The sequence below is a fragment of the Dreissena polymorpha genome, chromosome 1, assembly GCF_020536995.1.
Source record: "Dreissena polymorpha isolate Duluth1 chromosome 1, UMN_Dpol_1.0, whole genome shotgun sequence".
In the NCBI taxonomy this organism is placed as follows: domain Eukaryota; kingdom Metazoa; phylum Mollusca; class Bivalvia; order Myida; family Dreissenidae; genus Dreissena; species Dreissena polymorpha.
This window is the reverse complement of record NC_068355.1, coordinates 167396053-167418910: the sequence shown is the minus strand read 5'-3', so window position 1 is coordinate 167418910 and position 22858 is coordinate 167396053. Positions and strand designations below refer to the sequence as shown.

At 34.0% G+C, this 22858-nt stretch overlaps 1 protein-coding gene across 5 annotated transcripts in view; it reads left to right on the top strand.

The window, feature by feature from the left end:
* The first annotated feature begins 1810 nt into the window (after positions 1–1810).
* LOC127860058 (alpha-mannosidase 2x-like) overlaps positions 1811–22858 on the top strand; it is a 33372-nt gene continuing 12324 nt past the window's right edge. The window contains exons 1-2 of one of the 5 annotated variants that reach the window (XM_052397811.1): positions 1811–1954; positions 7931–8001. The gene's annotated coding sequence lies outside the window, so the exon portion shown is untranslated. Of the gene's footprint in view, positions 1955–6111; positions 6221–7930; positions 8002–8535; positions 8688–22858 lie in introns of those variants that run through there. The other 4 variants (XM_052397820.1, XM_052397840.1, XM_052397851.1 and 1 more) reach the window with 4 other exon arrangements.

The following is a 22858-nucleotide window of genomic DNA, read 5'->3' as shown; positions in this document are numbered from 1 at the left end:
ATATAATTACTCTTGCGAGTACGTTATATACAGTCAGCAGAGTAATTCTACTAGAACAATTTAAATCTTTGCTACATGTGCTATTTAATTCTTTATACGGCTTTCACTTAAGAAAATGTTCAATGAAATAAATCTAGGTTTCTAGGTATATTGTGTTACCTCAATATTGTGTTGGGGCTAATGTTAAGCCAATGGACATGATACAAAACCTACGAAGATTACCGCCATACAATGTCACATACAAAATAATTATCACCTAACCCATGCGTGTTGAGAGAGTAATATTGTTTACCTCTTTATTATATAAGTAAATATCAAGCATGTGAAACAAGGACGTTTTTTTACTCCAAATGTATGATTTGATAACACCTAGAAGAAGAAAACACTAACATGTTACACAACAAATATTGAATCCCTGACCCTTGCGGTGTCTGTGTTGTTAGGGATTATCAAAGACATTAATCTATATAAATCAGTTGACCCCTGAAGCGCAAACAGTTTTGACCACGGAGACGTGCTTTGAGGAATCTTAGCAAATAACCACTATATATAAACTTCAAAGAGAACCTCATAACGATGTTACACACCAAATATTGTAGTCATGCCTCTTGTGTTCACTTTACATATAGTAACACTATAACTCTCTCTAAATATAAAATGAAATGCAGCACATGTTTTTATAAGTCTATAACTCATGGTTTCTTAAATGAAATATTCACATTTTATGTCCTAGAACTTTCACTACACAAAGTTTAGATCAAGATCAATTCAAGCGCAGTCTGATCAGGATCCAAAGTGTTCGCTTAACATCTTTAGAAGTACTGACTGAATGACAATTATGTTGAACAGTTTGGATCCTGTTCAGACTGCTCTTTTGGAGCCAAAATGGTCGCAATCGCCCTAAGGTCCAATTTCCTGTTATGTGGCTCATTTTTTCTCATGATTGATACAAATTATCATGATATAAAGCAAGTCTGTTGTATATTAAATAGTATTTTTGAGTGTGCATATTCCACCCATGGATGAAAGTTACAAAGCTGGTTGTTATTTAAAGCTATTAAACAATTTAAAAAGTTTTCAATTCTTTTTTATTTAAGTCAAATGCATGCTATATTTGTTATAAACATACATATGATTAACACTCAACAAAAGTTTAACGATCACTATAATACACTTCACACCTGGCGTGGTTAATTGAAGCAATATAGTATTAAACATGCGAAAGGTGCTTTTACATATACATATGTATAAAAATGTGTTTAATTTTATTATAAAAAGCTTCTACAACAGTGTAATAAGATATATAAAACACTTAAAGGTTAATGCAAGTATACATAAGGTTAAATTGGCTTAATTTTAAATTTTCAAAAATAAAAAAAAAATCGGTTTAGACAGTTTTAGTTTTATTTTTTTGGTAGATTGCTCAGTTTTCATGATTTTATTTTTATTGTTATTTATCCCCCCCCCCCCCCCTCGACTCATTTTTTTAAACCATTTCCCGTAAAACAAATTTTAAAAAAATGCTGGCCTTAAGGTCATACCAACATTTTTGTGGAAAAAAGGTGGTAGAAGGTAATGTAATTAAATAAACCGTTACAATGTACTTACCACTGTAATAACTTAGCTGAACGGCGTCTTACGGTGGCTTAAAATTAATGAGAAGGTCGAGAGGCACAGGAGTTGTATTCTATAAAAAGAAATAGCCGCCTTTATCCGTGATGCGTATAAAATAAACCAGTTTATAAAAGTGCAAGTGAATCCAACCGACAACGAATTCCATCGCCCGACATTCTAATGCAAGTGTCGCACACGAAGTACGTTATTGTACACAATTTCGTTATATACCTACAGTCGATTGGTGATATAGGATTTTAGTGGGTAATAGATACAAATTGGGATAAATAATCCTATTTGTGTTATATTTTGCAGTTTTCAACAAATTAGATCAGAAAAGGTAATCATAGTTTTTTAATTTATTTTGTTATATGTAATCAATTTTTACAACTGTTTTATGCTTTCAAAGTTTAAAAATGGTAACGGGACGTACGCATCGTTTTTGAAACGAACGGATGTATCAAAAATAAGTTTTAATGAATTTCTCATAAATTATCAGATAAATATATTTGTCCCCATATATTTGATCTTTGACCTTGGAGGATGACCTTGAATTGTTTCTTTTTTTGATGTTCTAGAATAATGTATGCTTCGAAACGATAAGAATGCACAGAAACCCACTTGTTGCGTTTCGAGTAAAGTTTTGACCAAAATAGCTTGTAATACTCAACGTACATGTAACTTTTCTACGTTTATTAAAGAATATATTTCAGAAATATTTACTAAAACATCATTTATGCTCCATTTATAATGTGTTATATGTATTGTGATTATGAGATGCTAACTCTTGCACGTTTACAATTATGCTGTTTTATTAAAGGTAATGCTAAATACCGTCCAAATTGATTTAAAGATTATTGACTATTGGTCTAAAAGGGTGTAGCTCAGGAAAAACAACCTAAACAAACAACAAAAAGAACACACTGCCGAGCACAAACTTCTTAACTTAAGGCCCTTTGACAATTCGACAAAGCTGGTAATTCGGGAAGCAATAACTTAAAATTTTGAATAAAAACATCTTTAAATAAACAATTGTAAATAAAAAACTTTTGCATAACATTCACATAATTAATGCAATTGTTTTATCCTATCCTATTTTTCAATCCGTTTCTCAAATATCAACGCGAAATGTTTACAAGACACAAGATGAATTAATGGTCAAAATTTTCGATCCGACTGCAGTGATTCGAATTCTACCGCATGAGTAATTGGACTACATAGAGCGACTCAGTGAACACAAACATTTGTAACTGAGCCTAAACCGAGGACATCGACTCGCCTCTCAATTTGCCGTTCACATTTACGTTACTCGAGGTAGCAATTTACATTAACCTCACCACGGGTAATAATAATAGTCACAGACTATTTGACGTTCAAACAAAGTACGGCCGTAAATCTAAATATAAGGCTAAACTTACTTAATCCAGTATACATTTTAGACACGGTCCCCAACGGTATGCTAGCAGGCCACCGTTATTATTAAACGTCATTATTTTAACCCAATTACATCAATAGCCTTAGGCGTATTTAAACGATCTCGAATTCTTTTCCAGCGAAGTATCAGTAATAGGTTTTAGATCTAATATACCCTCCTATAGTAGGGATCGAACCCGTGACCTGTCGGCCTTGGAACTAAAATTTAGGTGACGCCACTATTAGTTTTGAAGGTGCGGTGAAATGTTAAGATACGAACCTGTTAAAATTCACTTAACACTTCGGCTGAAAGGTTTCTAGAATGGGCTATAATTTAATGTAAATTGCACAGGTTTCGGATAAGATAAAAAAATTAGCATCTTTCAACCGTGACTCCTTCGTTTAACCGATTGGCGAGATTTGTGAATTCCTTATAATAAAATAGACCATTAAACAAATTTACAAGTGAAATCATCAGACCACAAAAACATCACCTTAAGCCAAAAAAGTCAGTTTTGCGCACGAAGTGTGTTGCTGTATTTTTATTTTATTTTACATATAATCGATTGGTCAGCTACGGATTTTAGTGAGTAACGGATTGGTTTAAGTGTTTGGATAAATAAACTACTTATTTGATCTGAAAAGGTAATTACTGTTGGCCTAATTATGTTTTGTTAGAGTTAAGTTAATTTATTTTGCTTTCTGCTTTTAAAAACTTAATCAATGTAACGGGTAGTGCGAATCGACTTTGCAACAAAAGAAAGTTTCCAAACTATGTTTTCGCAAATTTTGCAGAAATCGTGAGATAAATATGCTGTTTCTTAGTGATATATTTAAGATAAATGTATCCTGTAATAACGTAATGATGACCAGCCAGCAATCCATTCGGTGCGCAATGAATACAATAGTAACCAAAACTAGGTTGTATTATTAAACTAAACTGTTATATTAGTTTCAAAGAATAAATTTTAGAAATGATTTCCTTATATGTTAGTTCAGAGTATTCAATAATTGATTGTGCAGCTCCCATTATAACGTTTTACGCATTAAGATTATGAGATATGAGCTCTCGTTTAATATGATATGTTAGATGATATTCATTCCTAAAAGTTGTCTTACTTACTTCAAGAAGCACGAGTTAAAATAATATATATATATATATATGCTGAACAGTAAAATATGTCTTCGCTTTTCTACTATTATGACAATTATTAAAGGACTTGTTTTCTGATCTTTGTTTTTTTTTTATAAATGTCATAAAATATGTCTGATAACGAATCCATAGCGTTTGTATAGCCTTAACTTTTTTTAAGTAAAAAATAATTACTGATTTTAAAAAATGCCGCACCTGGGATTCGAACCCGTGTCCTCTGCGCGAAATAGAAAACGCTAATCACAGCGCCAGGCAGCCATGCGTGTTGCGTACAGAAACACAACCACTGTCATAATACTCGACTTATTCTCCATATTATCAAAGAAAAGCATTACAAACGCTTCATTAGTAAACATGTTTCAAATGATGATTATCGGTTAATGGACCAATATTTTAAACATTTTTCTCAGTGAAGAACGTTCATTCGCTTGTATAAACGGAATGCATACATTATGTTTAATACATGACAATCGCTTTGAAAATTGTAATTTAACCAAACTGTAAGCGAGTCCCTTTCAACAATTTGTGTTGTTGTTTGCTATATAAAACTTGTAAGATACTGTTTGTTTCGACCTAACATATAACATTGCTGATTTATGTTGTTATAATCCTGATCTGTTATATTGTATAACGTTTATTTGTAATAATCTTTTACTCATAGTATTTTTATGCTTTTTATTAAATGAATGTCTTAGCACATTTAAACGAGTTCCGCATAAATAATGTTGGTGCCGTTGGCACATACTATATGTTAACACTAAAATGCCATCACATGGTAGGATTTACTGCCCTATGATCCATTTGTAGCTTGCTAGAGAAACCCCCTGGCACCTGACACATGTGATCTTACGTCAGCCACTCCATTTTGAATGCCTATGGACAGTTAACAGCATGATTAAATAAAACATACACACAAAGAAACATTCCTTTACGTTGAGTAAATAAATATCAAGGATATGGTGGAATAGAACTTATCATAGTCAATTACTTAAAAGGTCGCCGTGGTGTAATGGATATGGTGTCCGCCTTGCGACCGGGAGGTCACGGGTTCGATCCCCACCGTGGGAGCCTAAGGCTTTCGACGCAATCGAGCTAAAATAAATAGGTTTAAACTAATTAAACTAATTACTTAGAAGTTAAGTTCGAACAAGATTTACTACTTGTTACGCATATTATCCTCATCTATATTTTTTATCATAATGACTGCTTAAATAGTTGTTTAGATAATAATGCCAACTAATGAGATGCGTTACATTTTTAGGACCTGCTAGGTTATATAACGATGGTTCCCATTTTAAATGCCGAACTTACATGTACACAAACACAACATTCCAGGAGGGCTATTTTTTCATTTTCATAACTATATGCAAAATGCCGAAGTGAAAAATGAGTCGGCTTCGCATTTTACAATAATATTCAGCTTCGCATTGTTTATTGTTCAGCTTCGCATTTTTGCATATTTTAAAATTATTTTTATTTCCACAATCACAGTTCGGCATTTTATCATATGGCCGGTTTAGCGTGTTCTGATTGGTAAGGCGGTTAGCCGTTTTCTGGGCTTGTCCGAAGTATCCCGCAATATCTGAAGTACGCGTTCATTCTGGGTGACAGCGGACAGATATATTGCTTACATCTACCTTGAGAGGGATTCGGAAGATAGTCGTTATTTTACGATTAATACTCGTTCGTTAGTTGTTCTTGTTTTTGTTGCTGAATACCTTTGATTACGTCGATCATACATTATGAGTCCTGTTAACTAATATTTGCGTCGTGTCTTTCTATGTATCTCACTATCTCATGTATTGATTAGCAATGCAAAAAGACATGTTTATATTCTTTATAACGTTTTCAGTCAAGCTTGAACCGGTGTAAGGTTTCAATACGGCTTGAATCCCGGTGTAAGGTTTCAATAATAACAGTCAAGTATGTAATTAAGTCGATATAGCTACCACATACAAGCGTCGTGAACGCTATGACGATACGGGTCGGCTAGCTCCTTTAGATGAATTACAAATCAGATGATCGCGTGATTCATGAACCGTAAGCATTACTGTTTTGTGTATTTGTCCTGAAATGATTCAATGATTTGATAAATCAAAGCGCTAAAGTCATTACAGTTGTTCGATTTTTTAATGTATTTAATATAACTTACACTCACAGGACATGAAGTTCGATTATTTTAACGTAGGCCATTATTATTATTAGTATTAGTATTTTATACAGGATTCACATAAACGTCACTTGAGATTACAAAGATGAAAACAGATAAATAAAACATATATCTAAGTTGGCGCGAGTTGTATATCGTGTTATTTCTTAAAAATTGACCCAGCACTTGTAAAAGTATTGCAAGATACGTACATTTCCTGAAAGGAAATTTATTTCTGCGTTGAATTAGACCGAGTCCGTAAAAATCGCTGCAAAATTGCTGTAGTAATGGCTGTTCAAAAGGATGCACCTTGTTTTCGGTTCATTTCCAGTTGAATACTTTGTTATATATAAATTTGATAGTGACATTTTTTTTCCAGAGAAGTTGATATTTCGTTATATTTTGACTATTTTTCATTCAAATTTGATTTGTTTTCACTAATTAATATCATAGCCACACGCTAACCACCTGAGGTTTTACTTATCATTATGATACAATAATAAAATGTATATGCATATTAAAATACAACATTTTTCTTTTAATATATCGCCCCATCGGTGCGAAATGGTACCATGTGACATTGAAATTAGAAGGCACATGGTACTTTTTGCACCAAAGGGGGGATATTTTTTGCTTTATACAATGAACTTATGGACTCGAGAGCGTTTCAATAAGCCTAAGGCTTCCGATGCAATCGAGCTAAAATAAATAGGTTTAACCCATTTATGCCTAGTGGACATTCAAATCCTTCTAAATTTGATCAATTTATTTCCAAAATTAGGGATGTCTAGTATATTTATTTCTATATTTAGAATATTTCTTACAGAAATTCCTTTAAGCAAACAGCGCAGACCCAGTAGAGACGCTGCATGATGCGGCGTCAAATATGGGTCTTCGCTGTTTGCTAAGACCTTTTTTTTATACACTAGGCATAAATGGATTAAATTAAACTTACTAATGGTTCAATTGATCACTAAGTAAAAATATGTATTTTTTTACGTTTTTCTCCCGTTGATCTGATAAGGAACCGCCTGTTATAAAGGTTGCTAATTAATAGCCTCAGCTGCGAACGTGTATGTGTGTATTTCAGAGTTCATTTAGAAATCCTGCTGCGTCTTCAAGAATGCATCTATTGGCTGAACTGTCCCTGTGACCTTTAAGGAGAGCTGTGTTACGCGAATATAACTTAACACGCAGTGCACTATTTTAATGGGCAAGCATGTAATGTAAAATATACTCCTCCGCACCGCGAACAATTTCTCTGCGCGGGTGTGGGTTGGGTGTGATTTTTTGAATGCTAGCACCCAGCATACCGATTTTCGAAACACAGCTATTAACCTTAGTTGTTCTAGCGAACAACTAAAAACTGGCAGTTTATAGCGTTAGCAGGAGTATTCAATACTGGTATATGGTAAACCGTCTGAACATGATGCGGCGTCTCATCAGGGTCTGCGCTGTTTGCTTAAACGAATTTCTGTAAGAAATATTCTAAATATAGAAATAAATATACTAGACATCCCTAATTTTGGAAATAAATTGATCAAATTTAGAAGGATTGGAGAGTCCACTAGGCATAAATGGGTTAAACCTTTTTATTTTAGCTCGATTGCATCGGAAGCCTAAGAGAGTCCACTAGGCATAAATGGGTTAACAAGCAACCAGAAAGTCAGAGGTAAATCATTATTTTATAATAGACCCTCTATTCTTAATCTTGTGCTCACTTATTATAAAAGCACGATTTGTATATATTCAACAGCCACCTTTTTCCTAAATTTGTATTTGGGGATTATAAACTCTATCGGATTTTAATAGGTTTTCGTATTTTAAGAAATGTCGAGCTATGACGAATTTAGTTAAGTTATTTTATTTTAAATCTTAATTGCATGTACAAAACGTTCGAACAATACCCTGAATACATGTTGCTGATTCGTATTGATTATTGATAACTACCCTTTATGTCGCCATACAGTGGTATACAGGTAAACCCTTGAGAGCTATGTTTCATGCCAGATCGTTCTTTAGTTATTTAATACTGTACCGTAAAGATCGGGTGCCCGAGTATTGACACTGTAACTCGCCCTGTAAACATTACATTTTCTGTTTGAATGTCTTGACTGTTTCAATAGAAAAGACATACTTCTTTCAAATATGTGTATTAGTGCTTATTGCGAATTCATGTTTTACATATTGAACTGAGACGCCAACGCTATTCGTTAAACATCTTCAATCGATGTTACCGTGTTAAGAAAATTCACAAGCGGTCGTATTAACTCGTTAATGCAAATGGTGATTATATCTCGGTGCGTGTCTCGATTGGAAAATTATAAAGAAGCTAGAGCATTGATTTAATTTGCAAAGGTATATATATATATACACATGTTTTTATAACTTATATTGATCATTTATAATGATTGTATTGGGTTGTGTTTATGTTGTTTTTTTGCGTTGCTTGCATCCGTTGCTTTGGAGTAACTGTACATTTAATTTCCTTTTTTTGCGTAGATGACACAGGCCATTTTGTTTTTAATTGAAGGATTTATGCCGCGGTCGAATGATATTGCACAGTTTGTTATTTAGGTGAGTGCAAACTTACAAACAAATTTATACTGTATACCAATATGAATTGTGCATTTTTATTCGCATTTAATAGTTTTCAGTAATTACTATACATATATCAACTATTGACAGCAGTGTGAACGTTTAATTAATACATTAGAAGTGTATATTAAACGCCTATTCGTATATTCGAAATCGGATGCAAAACACTGAACTGTAAATATAAGACTTTGATGATATAGTGTATAAACATATCTCTAACCAAACCTGCTTAACCTCTTAACCGTATATGCACATACTCCATGCTTTTATGATGCGTCACTGACCTGTCAGCCTTATACTGACGGAGCAGTCGATGATTAATTAATTAATTAATTCGTTAATTTGTACCCTCACTCGCTAGCTCTCTCATACACTATCTAACTCACTATCTCGCTCGCTCACTCATTCACGAACTCGCTCGCTCACTCACTATCTCGTGTACCCTCACTCGCTCGCTTTCTCATAAACTATCTAACTCACTATCTCGCTCGCTCACTCAATCACTAACTCGCTCGCTCACTCACTATCTCGCTCACTCACTCTCTCACTGAATCAATATCTCGCTTGCTCACTCACTATCTCACTCACTATCTCAATCATTTACTCACTATCGCGCTTACTCATTCACTTACGCACTCACTCAATCACTTAATCACTTACTCACGCACACACTTGCTCAATCACTCACTGACTCACTCAATTCACATTTGAAGAAATGATACATTACGGTAAACGTTCATTATTTTATGTAAAAATTTATCATTTAATTAAACTTAGTAATTATATTATGGGCATACTATCGCGTGCAAGGTCTACAACAAGCCAGAACGCATTAAGCATTTCTGAACTATGGCGTTTGAACTGTATATAAAAGCCAAATGTTTATGTTCGATCTTTAACTCTAATATTTTACCAATTATCATCATGCAACTTGGTGGTAATTGTGGTAATGACTGTGGGTATACAATATTTACCTATCCATTTCCATGACCCGCTTCAGAATTAAATGATCTTAAATTACCCCAAATTGCCAAATGTATTATATCTGCTCTCTTATCAGAAGTTTTCGATCAATAACTTTGCATTAACAAATCGTGATGACACATTGGCTATAGCATGCTTGGGTGAACGCCTTGTTTATGATTGTAGTAGGGGCTAGTCGGGTCAAGGTCAGTGTAACTTAAAAATAACTTGAGTTTATTTTAAGTTATTGCATTCACAATTATATGTACAGGTAAGCAGTCTAAATAATGGAGACCTAATTTGGTATTGCATGTAGAACTGATCAGATCAAGGACAAGGTCAGTGTTACTGAAAATATAACAATTGTTGCCAGTCAATAACGTTTAATTACAACTACCGGCATGAGTTACACAACAATTGTGCGCGTAAGAAGCTTAAATGTTTGGAATCGCATCTTTGGACAGTCAGGTAAAAGTCAATGTGACTGTTACATAAGTTAGAAAAAACAGTTTCCGCTTTATATTAACTTTAGTTTGAATGAAGGTATTGCACATGCATTTTGTGTGTAGAATGCTATCACGTAGTGTTAGCTTAGGTTCGCACGTTCGACAACGCGGATAAAGTTCAAAGGCGCAGGTCCGTGTACCGGTATATACCGTCTTTTCGTTTTGCGTTTTGCATTCGACTAAACGAAAAATAAAAATCAACGCATATTAGTTCATATTTCGATTTTCTAATTACCGCAACAAAAACAAAATATGAAAACCAAATCGACATGTTTTATCGTTTTGTGTTGAACAAATTATAAAACAAAACGTATTTCCCTATGCACATTTCGTTTCAATTTAAATATAAGTAAACTCATTATTTGAAAATTGAAACCACTTTTCGAATGACTGTTAAAATATACTGGATGTGTGTAAAAGGGATTAAATTAATACTCTTTTCAACTAATGTATGTACTTAAACAGATCATGCGAGCGAAAGCTTTCTTGGTGACGCGTTTCACCACCATGAAGAACTAATCAATAAAATAAGCTCTGAAACTAATAAATATATTGTTGACTCAGCAAATCATTCAAGTATAGTTACGGATGTAAAAGCTTTTCTATAATGGTAATCGAGTTTAATTTTAGGAGACAACCAGGGTCTAACACGTAACACTTCAATGCATGCATGTAGTTTCTATGATATTCGCCTTCTTTATTTAACGTAACGTTTAAAGTAAAATATTGTTAGCAGCGTTTTAATAACATTGGAAGGAGAATATTTTGTTAGCATCAGCGTTATCTTTGGCGCTCTTTCTGGAACATTAAATATGTTGTTTAATTAGGAACTACATATTAATTAATATTATTTAAGTTTATTAACTTTTCCTAAAAAAAAAACGGTTTCATATAAGGTGTTTGGTTATTACTCTTCTTTTAGAGCTACTATCACTAGACATATCACCGTTCAGTTGTAAAATGTAACATTTTTTTGTTTTTAATCAAACGAATTGGAAATTATATATTTGACACCTTGCACTTTACCATTCCAAGATTTATACATTTTTTTTAATGTATTCTCCTTTTGGCCTGATCTGTCATTCGATATTGTCAGTACTAATACAACTTAAAAATTATATTATGTAAGATGATGTTAAAAGTAAAACAGTGGGGACGTTTTAGCAGCCGCCGCTGTTTAAAACGTCATTCGGGTCTAACGAAATGATAAGACTCAGGGTAAGGTGTATTACAGCCTTTAAAATGTAAGGACCTCCCCCTGACTATAATACTAAAACGAGTTTGTTTTTGTAAAATTAGTACTGAATATTTTTGAACGAAGCGTGCACAGAAAAAAATCAATTAACTATTTTTAAATTATACGTGTCGCGGAAGAGAATGTTAATGAATAATTAAAAAAAGTCTAATATTTACTGCATCTTAATCACGTGGTATTTTTTCGTTCACAGGTCATTCAAAATCTGAGGCTATTTAAGATACGGGAAAACAAAAACTACTGCTGATCAACAAGTATAGACCGTTCCATAATTTAGTCATTACATAATTATCTCCCCTGAATTCTCTCCGCGTCCGCCATTACACTGCTGCTTAACAATCGGTAACATATATAAGAGAGCACCGATTATTCAACGGATGAATTTCTTTCTAAATTCTAAGGCCGTCATTACATGGTCTTGGTTATCTTCGAAAACTTACACATTGACACATTAAAAAAAGCATTAAATTAAATTAAATGCAATATTTTTCATTTGATTATTTGCATCATTCTTTAAATCGTGTATGCCTTTGCATTCCAGTGTTTAATTGCCCCTTTGTTCTGCATAATCCGATTATCTCGTTTTGATCAGATATTGTCCAGACTTAACTAACCACATGGTGTCATAAACCACACTGGGTGGCAGATGACAATCTGGTCATTAAACACAATTGATGATGCCACCATGTCTCATCTTCCTGGTAGTCTTAAGCAGTCATTTGGTAAGATGATTTTCCTCCGACATACTTAACAGTTGCGTAAATAAGATATGTTACATATTTTACAAATTAAAAATTATGCCCAATATAGAATATCAGAAATTGTACACCGTAAAGATACTAGCCCGTTTAATTTATGAAAAAAAATAAAAAAAATATAAAAATAAAACATTTAACGTATTTAGCGGGTATCGGTTAAATAAAACTACGTCATTCCGTATGAACATTTGATGTTACGGCAATGCACGAACGATATCATAAAACAATAAATTACATTTGACACCAAACAGAGGTAAAAAATATTTTAAAAAATATATATGTATATAAATATATGTGTGTTAAAATGTTAGATATGTGTCACTCATACTCACTAGTAACGAGTTTTCAATATACATGAGTACACAGTTCAATTTGCATCATATGAAGTTGTGTTTTTTCAGTTGTATGTTAATATTCCTCAATAGCGTCATTCTTTGTACAAAACCCATCAAGTTAAAATTACATGTAAATACTGTCATGTCCTTTGCTTTTAATATGGCTTTGTAGTATGTTTATTTTCAAAGCACTCCTTACACTTTCTAACACTCATTTATTTATCACACTAGCGTCCGCATGCCATTGATAATTATATTTTTATAATTAGATGTATTACGTTTATAATTTATTGAAGCTTTTCTGCAAAAAAATTTTTACGGCTTATGCATAGAGCTCTTTATTGTGTCAAATTGTCGGCCTTTCAGTCTTCAGATAATCTTTAATTTGATGCTTATGCCGCGTTTTTAAAGTTGCAAATAAATGTATTAATAAATTCGTTTGGCGCTTAATAATATATTTTTGAAATATTATTTAGGTGTTTTTTTTTAACTGAGTTTTTTGTGTGGATTAATTGACTAAACATTTGGAGTCGTTATCCATATGTTTTGCGTTACTTCAAAGACCTATAAAATACAATGTTTAGTATTTTTAGCTTTATAGCTGTTAAATGATTCAAAGATGAAAATATAGATATATCACATAGATCGCATTCTCTTCATCTTCCGAATAATCACATAAAAGGTCGTCAAGATCAATATCACTCTCTCATGATAAAAAGCTCGTTTTTTAACGTGACAAAATTCCATCTAAAAAAATAAATATAAATCCAAACAACAATTTTTTTATCTCTGATATCAGTTAGAACAAGAAAAATAATGGAAGGCGTATCAAAAATATCATACTTAATATAATATGTAATGATTTTGGAATGTAGATTTTTACCAAATGAGATCAATTACAAACAATTAGCGGTAATTAATTGCGCGAGAATCTTTTATAAGTATTAATTAAAATATAATCTGCTTGATGTTGCGGCTATTAAAATCAACACAACAATACATGCGTGAATTGTTTGTGAAACATTAAAAGTAACAAGTCTAATCAAAGACATAGTATGAGCGACTGAACCGGCAAATTTTCACCGATGATTACCACTTGATTACAGATAAAAAAACAAATACACGAAAGCATTTTAAACATTTTATTTGTAACAATCAATCTCAACTTCAAACAATCATTTAAACAACAAAAATGTGATAATCGCCTCACATTAATTCATTAAGTAATTTATTTATCCGACAACGGTGAAGCGGGTATTCTCTATGTCTTTGGCTTTTGGAATCGCAGACTCGCACACGTTAGCAGCAGTGTAATGGCGGACAGTCACGTGACTGACAATATGGCGGCGGTCAATTTATCGATTATGGAACGGTCTATAGTGGGATATCTAGTGTCCAATACACTTTCACGCGTCTGTTGCGTAACCTCGTTGATAGTGTTTGGTAGTACAGCGCGGTTAAATTTGGTATGTCTGGGAAACGTTATTTTGTTCTAAACATGTATTGGCGATCTCTACTGTATTCTCAATTGCACGCGTGATAACAACGCAACGTTTTACAAGAGTCCACCAGTAACTACAGGTATACTATAGACAACGACAGAAATGCTTAATAATCGCTAAAACCGAAAATAAAAAACAACCAAAAAATAACAAGAACAATCTTTTTAAAGATATTCGGCGTAAATGCTGATTTGGAAATAAAGTTTGAAAATTACGTTTCTAAATAATTGAATTGAAAACAAAAGTTTATATATTGTTGTTTTTTCCCTTGTAAGTCGCATATTCACCGCATGGAATGTGTGTTAATATTGTCAAACCACACATTAGTGTAAGTAGATAAAAAATATACTACGGAAGTTAACATCATATGTGTCCTCACATGGCTTAATATGAGTTGATTCCTTCACCATCGAAATATATCGTATGTTAATATTTGATTAACACACAGTTTTCATTAAAAACATTTAAATATCACTTTGGGTCTTATGGCGTTTCGGCCAGCGTAGCTCTAGTCCAACAAGTGCATTTGCGCATTCTGGTCAGAGGCGTCACTCAAGGTGTTATGATCTCATTATGTATCTCCTGACCAGACTGAGAGATGCGCAGGCTGGTTGGGCTTTAGATATGATGGCGCCTATGACATACGACCCATTTTCGCACGACGCGAGTCTTTAAAAATCTCATTACAAAATTGAATTTAAAAAAAAAGCAAATATAGCAAATTGGCTAATAAGGGTACCCTATCCAGGCGTTCAGGAACGATTTCCAGACGTGCTGACAGAGTACGGCAAACATTTGTGGATAGAAAATTAAACGATTTTCCTCTTATCGTGACACTATACTATTTCGGTAGTGTTTGTTTTCTCATATTCAAAGCAAAACTGTGTTTATTGATAGGCAATTATGTCTTCCCCTGACGATTTAGTGACCGAGTACAGAACCTGAAATTCTGCGTGATGTATTTTAACGCGTAAATGAAACAAGGCCACAATTTGTGTTGTCTGAACATGTAGAGAGTACTCCGGAACTCCTTACACTAAACAGTGCTACATCCTTTACACTGTACACAGACACAGTGATGCAGCCAAAGTACAGAAGATTTCATTTGAATCAGACTATTAAATATTCAAATATATTCATTCGTGTCTGCTGGCGTTAAGTCTAAGCTAGGTAAAACAGTTACGTCGACAGAGCGCATTAGTGTTCTATACCGATGTTAAGGCCATCAACTGGTTGACGCAATGTGAACTGCTAGGGTAACAAGCAATGCATCAACAACAAAGTACGGGTCAACAGGGCTATGTTTTTGACCACCTATTTCGTGAGGAAAAAGTATTGCTCGCATATTTATTTTTAGCTCAACTGAGAACAACGTGCTCATGGTGAGCTTTTGTGATCGCCTTTTGTCCGTCGTGCGTCGTACTTCGTCCGTCTTGCGACGTCAACAGTTTGCCATGTGAACACTCTAGAGGCCACATGTATTGTCCGATCTTCTTGAAACTTGGTCAGAACATTTGTCACTTTGATACCTCGACTGAGGTTGAAACTGGGTCATGCTGGGTCAAAAACTAGGTCACTAGGTCAAAAAAAGAAAAACATTGTGAACACTGTAGAAGCCACATTAGATGCCCAATCTTCATGTAACTTTGTCAATATGTTTGTCTAAATGCTATGTTGGTTGAGTCCAACTTTGGTTCCCGTCCGTTGAAAAACATGGCCACCAGGGGCCGGGGCAGTATTCCTTATAAGGCTATAGAGGAACCTTGTGAACACTCTAGAAGTCACAAAATGTTCGAAAATGGTCCAGATCGGTGAAAAAACATAGCCGCCAGGGGGCGGTGCAGTTTTCTCTATATGTATATAGTGAAAACATGTGAACACTCTAGAAGTCACATGTTTGGTCCAATCTTCATGAACTTTGGTCAGAACATGTGTTTTCTGGATTTGACGGTTGAGTTCGAAAATGGTTTGAATCGGTAAAAAAACATGGTAGAAAAAGCTTGTGAACACTCTAGAAGTCACATTTTTTGCCTAATCAATGACTAATTATCATTAAAAATTTCTAAACATCGATTTTATAGATATCTCGGACGAGTTCGAAGATGGTCATGATGGGTGGAAAAACATGACCGCCAGGGTGAGTGGCAGTTTTTAGATGGTCGCTTAGCGACCGTCTAAGGTGGTTAGTCTAAAACTCAGGTCGATACGCCTTAGCTACAAGGATCCCAATACCCGCTTACTACGCGTATCCGCGCGAGAAAGAGTTGTATAATTTATGCAAGAGGTTTGACTTCTCCAATTATATTCATTCACAAATGGAAACATGATATTAATATCGTGTTAAATGCCATAGTTTCGAACGGTGCTATTATAGAAAAGAATCAATAAACAATGATCGTATTGTACGTGTCGCGGAGGAGATTGTTTATGAATGAATAAAATAGTCCACTTTCTGCAGCGTGTTCATGACGTAGTACTTTTGCTCAGTCCATTCATAATATGAGTCTATTATTGGATGCGCCTGTCGATAAACAAAGGAAAGTCCACGGGCGATAACAACGATATAGGTTACGCTCTCACATACACCTCAATGACTTAGTACAGGTCATTCATAAATTGAGGCTATTAATAGATTCGGGAAAAAGTTAACGCTTATTTATATTCTCAATTTATAAAACGTTGAACATAAGTTCAACAATAACTTCAGCGATACGATAGACAAAAACAAAAAAAAATGCTTCATAATCGCTAAGCCCGAATATAACAAACAATTTATAATAATAATACGAATGACCTGTTTCGTAACCTCGTTCATGCTACTACAGCGGGTATTTCTGGAAAACGTTCTTTGGTTCTCAACAGATAGCGGCGATCTTTTGTATTTACGGGTGCTAGCAACGCAATAGTAGAAGGTTAGTAGAAGGTTTAGCCTGTTTATATTCACAGTTCTCAATACATAGACAGTTGGATATGAGTTCATCAATTACTACAGGCATACTATAGGCAACCTCAGAAATGCTTTATAATCACTAAAACCGAAAACAACTAAATATATTATATTAAATATATTTATAACAATAGATATCTTTTTAAAATGTAGTCGGCGTATTCGCTGACTTCGAAATAAAGTTTGCAATTTACTTTTCTAAATAAATAAATACAATTAAACAAAAGTTAAACTATTGTGTTGTGTTTTTCACTTGTAAGTTGCATATTCACCGCATGAAATGTGTGTTAGCATTGTCAAACCACACATTAGTGTGAGTAGATAAAAAATATACTACGGGAGAGCACTTCATATGTGTCCTCATATGCCTTGTTATGAGTATCTTTCATCACCATCGAAGTATATCGTATGTTGATATTTAATTTAAACGCAGTTTTCTTTCGGCACACATTTAAATCACACGTCAATAGCGCCGTCATGCGAAAATGGGTCTTATGCGTTTCGGCAAGCGTTTGTTAAACCCAACATGTGCTTTTGCGCAGTCAGGCCATAGGCGATGCTGTTCGCTATAAAATCACTCAATATGTAATGACCCATTTTCGCATGACGAGGGTCATTACAAATCTCATTGCGAATTGAAAATGCCACATTTAAGAACAATGCTTTTTGAAACAAAATTGAATTCAAAATAGCAAACTTGTTAATAATGGCAGCCTATCCACACATAAGGAATGATTTCCAGACGTGCTGACCAAGTACGGCAAACATTGTGGTATGATAATTAAACGATTTTCTCTTATCGTGACACTATACTATTTCGCTAATGATTGTTTTCTCATCTTGGAGGCGAAAGTGAAATTCTGCGAGATGGATTGTAACGCGTAATTGTAACAGGGCCATACTTTGTGTCGTTTGAGCATACAGAGAGTAGTCCGGAATTCCTTACACTGAACAGTGCTACATCCTTTGAATTGAGCATATACGCAGTGATGTAGCAAAAATTCAGAGGTTGTATCTCGAATCAGCTTATTAAATATTCGAAAATATTCATGCGTGTCTGTTGGCGTTATGTAAAAGTCACTAAGATGAAAACTGAGAGTAAAACAGCTATGCCTAAAAGCGCATTAGTGCTCTATACCTATGTTTATGTCAGCCTTGTTGACACCGTGTGAACTGCTCGGGTAACAAGTAAAGCATAAACAGCAATGTTTATATACTTTTATTCCTCCATATACAAGATACGAAAATAATTGTATATTTTGAATTTGTATATGGTGTTAAAAATCAAAAGTTTTGTACACGGAACTTTCATTATGAATTTATATTCTTGGTGAGATTGTTATTTGATATTTGAAAAAATTATTCCTTTAATATGATGGTGACTGCAAATTTTCTTTTTATTAAGTTCTCATTACCATTTTCATCATACTTTCTATGCTTTCAGAACGTCCAAAAAGTTCATTTTAAACTTGATTGATTTTGAAAAATGAATTGCGTGTTAAATTATGCAATAGCGAACATCTTCAGTGCCTTCAGCGCTTTGATCTCTATATGTATATAGTGAAAACATGTGAACAGTCTAGAAGACACATTTGTTTGCCCAATCTTCATGCAATTTGGTCAGAACATTTGTTTCCTGTGTAGTACAGTTTGGTTGTATTGTGTCATTATTATGTAACATTAACTGTATTATATAATTTTTCATAACACAGAATTTGCATAATTAACAACTGTTTCAGTCATTAGCACTTAGCCTATCAACTAAGAGATAGCTGAAAGAAAGTCCACATGTACATAATTTTGCAGTATTTATCTCCCTTGTTTAACCTGCTGACTCAGGTTCCCTAATCTATTTTTAGTTCTGCTCTGGAATTTGTTAGACCCCTTGGTTTCAAAACACTTAACGGATTAATACTTTAAAATGCATATTTTTCCAGTATTATTACATTTTTGGCTAAGTTGTAATTTCATGTGTTAATATGTACTTATTGTTTTGTCACATTTGTTATCAGTTTGTAGCAAATTAATCTATAATGGGAACTATTACTGATAAGCCATCTTTGAGAAAACCCCTGCAGAGTTCCCCAGAGCTAAGATATTGATCATTGATTATTGGTGTGTTTTTGGATTATTGACGCAAAGCGGCAATAATACACAGTAGCCAATCTTCAGCCTAATTTGCATATTACTGCAAACTTCGGAGCACTTCTGTCTACGCAGCAGAACTTAACTCTCTGTTAACGCAATTTGATTGGGTGTTGTGAAAATGTTAGTACATGCGCATTGAAAATGCACGGAAATAGCCGATATGAAAATGCACGGAAATAGCCGATCATATCGGCTATTTCCGTTATTTAACGGTGAATAGGTTGTCAAATAGTGCGGGGTTAACATGTACACAATGTCTTGCTAAGCTTTTCTTTTTCAGGATATGTAGTAACAAAATGACAAACCCAATTATTTTTTAACGTTCAGTCTATCTAACATTTGTTCCTCTCTAGGGATAAATGCAACGAATGCGCATGAAACAAGTTTGATCCAATCTTCATGATACTTGGTCAATTTGCCTCATATGATACTTTGAACTAGTTCGAATCTGGGTCTTGTGGGGTCAAAAACTAGCTCACATGGTCAAATCAAAATAAAGATTTACATGAGCGTGCCACAAAAGCCTCTTCTGTGTATGCAGCAGCACGCAAACGCGCGTAAGTAAAATACGTGTTCTTCACCAGCTGGTCCGAGACTAGTAACACACTAAACATCGCAGTGGCGAAGACAGGGTTCAGAAACTTGAATGTTTTTCTAAATGAACTTAGTTTCCTTTTGAATCAGGGCCACGTTGTGAGATTTCATGTCAATAATCCACCAGTACTTTCAGTGCTTTGATTGATAGCTGAATGCATGTGTAGCTTAAATATTTTAGTAGAAGTTGTTGGTTATGTTCAATTTAAATAATAGTGTTGATTTGAGTGTTTTTATTATGTTTTTAGTCTATGAGTAGAGATTATATTTTTAACCAATCAAAATGTCTGTAAATGGTCTGTTCTGAGGGGAAATAGACTGTTTTGGCAGTGCTCTCAGAACTGTATAAAATAAGCTGTTTTGGCTTAATAATTCACCTTTTGATGCTTTCTTAAAAAGGTAACAACTCTTGAAAAAGGTTAGAAAGTTGATATAAGTAAGCTCTTAATTACTATTACACCAGCATCAAGACATTTTAGCATTTTTTTCCAAATTATTCTTATTATTTAGATGATTTTTATTTGGTATTTTCTAAATAAGAAATACTCTATTTTATTTAAATAACTTTAGTAAATGTTCTTATTTTTACAGTTGATTCACTGTAGTTTTCCGAAACCCCATCAAGTGTGTTCTTTAGATAAAGTTAGACCTATTTTCTAAACTAGAGTTTTGAAGCAACTTCTACACACTCAGTAACTTATATTTATATCAGTGTTTTTGACAGATTGTGAACTTCTTTTTACATTCATTAAGGTATTTGCTGTATTCTGTTCATTGTTGTAACGATACATAGAGATTCTTTAGACTTGGATTGTACCTGTTCTTAATTCTCTGTCATTTTCTTATTTTTTCTAGTTCTTAGAATTAAAGTTAGTTGTGTTCGTTGAATCTGCTTTGGTTTTCACTTATAGATTAATTCTCTGAGTGTATTCAGGCGTATCTGACTGGACGCCTTTAGTTAATTGAATTACATCCAGTCCGTGGTGTCATCCTGACCGTAAATAAGCGTTCGTCGAATAATTATTTCCGCATAACACAAGTGCTCACAAAGTTACATAACTCGTAACCGTCACGCGACCGGTTCACTTGCGTAAGCGACTGAGACCGCATTACCACACCTGGATTCGACAGTTGAGTTCGTAAATGGTTTGGATCGGTAAAAAAACATGGCCGCCAGGGGGGTCTTTTTCCTTATATTTATATAGTAAAAAAGCTTGTAAACACTATAGAAGTCACATTTTTTGTCTAATCATCGTGAAATTTTGTCAAAACATTAGTTATGTGGATGTATTGGACGAGTTTGAAAATGGTCGTGATCAATCGAAAAACATGGCCGCCTGGGGGTGGGGAGGTTTTCTTAATATGTATATAGTGAAAACATGTGAACAGTCTAGAAGACACATTTTTTGTCCAATCTTCATGAAATTTGGACAAATCTTGGAAGAGTTCAAAAATGGTAAAGGTCTGTTAAAAAAACATGGCCGCAAGGGTCCATTTGTTGTTCATTCTTCATTAAACTTGGTTAGAACATTTGTTCCATTGATATCTTGGGCTGCAAAGAACAGTTCATTTCTTTTTATCTCAGGTAAGCGACTTTAGGCCTTTCAGGCCCTCTTGTTTTATTTACTTTCATCAATTATCTTACTTGATATTGTGAATTTGTATATTGGGTAGAAAATCAAAAGTTGTGTACAGGGAATTTCCTTCATAAAATTATATTCTGAGTGCGAAAGGTATTCGACATTCTAACAATATTCATTAAATATGATGGTGATTGCAAATTGCCTTCAACCTTTCTTTCTCATTATGCCATGTTCATCCTACTTTCTATGCTTTCAGAACGTAAAAAGGGCCATGTTGTTCTTATTTTGTCTAAGTTATCTTTATAACATAAAAATGATGATAAACAGTGCACAAATATCTCGACCGGTGCGTTAAAACACACTCTATATACATTTCAATGGCTTGTGTTCATGTCGAAATTGCGATGAAAAAGGTTATAGCCTTATTTTGATAAAATGAGTTGCGTCTAAGATTTTGCAGTAGCAAACAACGTTGTATCTTCAGTGCTTTGATTGTTATATGAAGTTTGAAACGAAATTTGAACAGTGAAATACATTTCGCTTTATATTTTATAATAAGAACAACGAAAAACGATATAAAGAAGTTAATTTTGTTTTCGTATTTTATTTTTGTTTCGGTCATTAGAAAATCGGAATTTGAACTAATATGCGTTGATTTTTCGAATGCAAAACGAAACACAAAAAGACGGTATATACCGGTGCACGGATCCAACATGCGCAGCTATTTGACTCGACCCAGCATAGCTGGATCACATCCCTGCCTTAAAAAGTAAACACGTGATGATAGCCTAGCCACATGGTACAATAATTTTACCGTTGTTATTTTTAATTTAGGTAATTCATTTGTATTATGATCCTAAACTTAAATGCTATTTTCAAAATGTAAAGAAAATGATACTTCTTTCCATAAAATTATACTTAAACAAAAAAATATGAAATCCTACCAAATCTGGTAGGATTTTCTTGTGATGGCAGAGATTGTATTTGAGAGCAAGGAATGACAACTCTTCGTGAAGATTGACACGGACCGTCACAAAAGACGAGTTTTATATTCCAAATTTAAGCGAGTATTACAACGCAAGTATTGATCAATGACTCCAAAACGAGGCACACGATGTGTAGTTCTAGAGTAGTAACTACTGTCTGCAAATAAATGGCGTAATTTTACGTGTGTTGATTATAAGTAATCACTAAAATTACTTCTCAAAAAATAATATTTACATACACGATAAAAGTGTGATAGCCGTCATTTCATAGTTAAGTTTTTCTAATTATAAACAATGCCATGTAAACTAGTATTCGTTCGATAATGCTGGCAGACGACGTAATCTTGTCACACC